A 3,439-nucleotide genomic window follows, 5' to 3' on the forward strand; every position below is an offset into this window, starting at 1 on the left:
GGCGGCGGCGGCGGCCCGCGCGGCTCGGCTCTGCCTGCGCTCTGCGCCCGCGGCCCGGCCCCGCTGAGGTCAAGCCGGGGGCGGGGCCGGCTCGCCAGGGGCGGGGGCTCGGGAGGCGGGGCCTGCGGCGTGGGGGGCGGGGCCAGGAGAGGGCGGGCCAGAGACGCCGGAGGAGAGTGTGTACGCCTGCGCGCGCGCAACCCGGCTGGAGTGATGGCGGTTGCGTGTTAGGGAGTGCTCGTGGGGCGTGTGTCGTGGGGCTGCGGGTACCACGGTTAGGCCCTTTGTGTGGGTGCGTGCGCGGACCCAGCGCACGGGTTGTGTAGCTGTGTGACTTGTGTAAGTGTCGACGTGTGGCCAAGCAATGGGTCTCCACCTCCCATAAATTCCAGTTAAGCCCCTGCCTAGCTCTGTGGCCTCGGACAAGTTGCTTAACCTGTCTGAGCCTCAGTTTCGTCACCCGAGAGGATCACAGTGGGTAACTGACATATATAGCACTCACTCTGCCGATGCCTGTGCCTCGCTGTGTGCTCCCGCGTCCTGGAACCGGGTCCTCAGTGCACGCGTGCATTTGGAAGTCCTGAGGGTTGGGGTGTGTATTTGGTGCGGGGGCGAGGGGCCTCTGCCTGCACTGGCTCAGCCCTAAGGCCACCCTGAGGAGGTACAGGCAGAAGGGAGGCAGCAGAGGTGGGGCAGTTGGGGGTAAGGGGGAGAACCCAGACCAGGCCTCACCAGGTGGGGCCTGCACTCAAGAGTGAGGAGGGATCAGGAGGGACACATGCCAGCTGGGCACCTGCCACTGGTCTGGTCACCTGGGGCCACTCACTGGTGGCTTGAGTGCTCAAGGTCTCAGGGCAGCCTTCAGGGTGGATGTGAGGTTGCTGAGGGCTGGGGAGGAACCAGGGCTAGGAAGCCTCAGCTGCTCTTTCTAGAAGCCAGTGAGGAGGCAAGTAGACAGATGAATGAATGGGACCCTCACTCACACCAACACACTGCCCAGGCCTGCCCCGGCCTCAGCCCTCAGCCCTCACAGAGGCCTGCAATTGCTGTCAGCAGCCCCGGCAATGCCACCAACCTCCCCAGAACTGGTTCCATACCGCTGGGCCTCAGTTTCCCATCTGCAAAATGAGAGGGCAGGTCCAGACTACTCATTCCGTAAGCATATCTTGTGCACCCACTGTGTGCCAGGCCTCAGATACCCATGGACAGTGGGGGCCCAGCAGCTCCCACCCACTTGTGTGCCCATGTGGGCAGCTTGAGCACCTGCCGGACGGTTCTCCATCAGGCACAAGGCGAGGCCTTGACAAAGACGCACGGAAAACAACTTGGTGATTTCTATTAAAGGCATTAAAAACACTCATGCCATGAAAAAGAATGTGTATATGCATAACTGAATCACTTTGCCGTACATCAGAAATTAACACAACATAAATCAACTGTGCTTCAGTAAAATAAATTTGGAAAAAAAAAACCACTCATGGCTCTGATTCGATAATCCCACTCTTGGGAATTAACCCTAAGGAAGCATTCAGAGATGTGGGCATGGACTTCTATACAACAATGTTTATGGAAACCTCAGTTACAACTCTACCAAAGGAATCAACTCAAAACACCCTATGCAGACTTACTGTAGGGACCCCGTGTGCCATTACCTACCATAGGAGGACCATGATACAGGGAGATGCTCGGCTATAACTGTAAAGTCAGAAAACCATGATGCAGAGCATGCTTTTAGAAGCTGACATTCCACGCATGCATATGACTAGAGGGACCTACTTTGCAAAAGGAATGGTGGTTATTTCTGGGCAGTGCTATACATTGTTTTCTTTTTACTTCTCAGAATTTGCTAATTTTTCTAAAATATTTTAGTAATCACACACACATTATAATAAACGCTGGGTTTTGTTTGTTGTTTTCATTTTTAAAGCAAGATGGGTAGATTTGGCTGGGGGTGGAGACCCCTATGAGGCTGTTGAGGAAGCCCCAGGGGAGGGTGAGGTGGGTGGGACATATTTAGAGGAATGAAGTCTTCAAAGAGCAAGAGAGGGGTGACCTGGACACTGGACACTGCCTTGGGCTAGAAGCTTCTCTTCCCACTCCTTCTCCTGGGGCCAAGCTCTCAGTGCCTGGAGAACCCAGCACCTGCCTGAACTCACTTTATCTCTTTTCTCTGCTCCCTTTATCTCTTTCTCCCAGGGAGGGGCCTGGGAAGCAAGCTCGTGCCCATTTTACAGCTGGGGAAAGGGGCCCGTGGAGGCCAAGTGACTCCTGAGTGCACCAAGGTCACTACCTCTCTGACCTTGAAGGTCAAGGGGGCCGGGGTTAGGGGGGCCCAAGCAGGCTGGGGAGGTGAGGACTGGGGAGTTCCATCAGGACACAACACACCAACACAGTCGGCCCAGCTGCCTCCCACCCGACTACCTGGACATCGTTTGCATGGAGGGGGCGGTGGGGGGGGGTCCCTCTGGTTGGTGCCTGTCTTGTTGGTGCCTGTCCCCCTCCCCGCCTTGTTCCCCCCACTTTGGGGCTCCCCTCCTGGGTCCTGGCAAGCTTGTTCGCTGCTCCAGCTGCGGGAACGTGCGCGCACACACACACACACACACACGCACACACCCTTAGTTCCCAGCAGGGCAGGGTAGCACAGAAGCCAGGTGCTGGCACTGAAATACCTAGGTTTAAAGCCCAGCTCCACCCCTTTCTTACTGTGTGACCCTCCCTCCCTGCCAATGCCACCCACCCCCTCAGCCCTCGGCCCCCCGAGAGTCACCTGATCTCCAAGGCACAGTTTTCTCCTGTTTAGCGAAGGGAAGACAGCACAGGTAAAGCACCTCAACAGGGACTGCAATTCACTGAGGCCCTCTTCCCGGCCCTCAAGCACGTCCCCTCATGATCCTCCCCCAAAGCTGTGGGGTAGATCTCTTCCAAAGGGCAAAAGAGAGGGGGTCAGGACAGTAGGTGCCACCTGATGGATGAACACAGAGCCACCCACGAAGCGCCCTTGCCAAAAACCTGACCTGAATCCAACCAGGCCTCTGCATGGAACAGCCTTTTGGGGGAATGACAGGGCACAGAAGAACATGTTAAACACATATAAGGATGCACCCCACAAATTCCATACTCTGGGAATCTTCACAGGACAAACCACCCAGTTTCAACAAATACATTTCAGGGGAAAACACAAAGGGGAAACTGTAGATTAAAATAAAGGTGGGACAGGGACTTCCCTGGTGGTCCAGTGGGTAAGACTCCGAGCTCCCAATGCAGGGGGCCCGGTTCGATCCCTGGTCGAGGAACTGGATCCTGCATGCATGCCACAACTAAGAAGCCCGCGTGCCACGACTAAGACCCGGCGCAGCCAAAATAAATAAATAAATAAATATTAAAAAAATAAAATAAAATAAAGGTGGGACATACGACCAAATGCAATGCGGATTCTGGA

This window comes from Balaenoptera borealis (genome assembly GCF_965194805.1).
Source record: "Balaenoptera borealis genome assembly, chromosome: 8".
NCBI classification, from domain to species: Eukaryota; Metazoa; Chordata; class Mammalia; order Artiodactyla; family Balaenopteridae; genus Balaenoptera; species Balaenoptera borealis.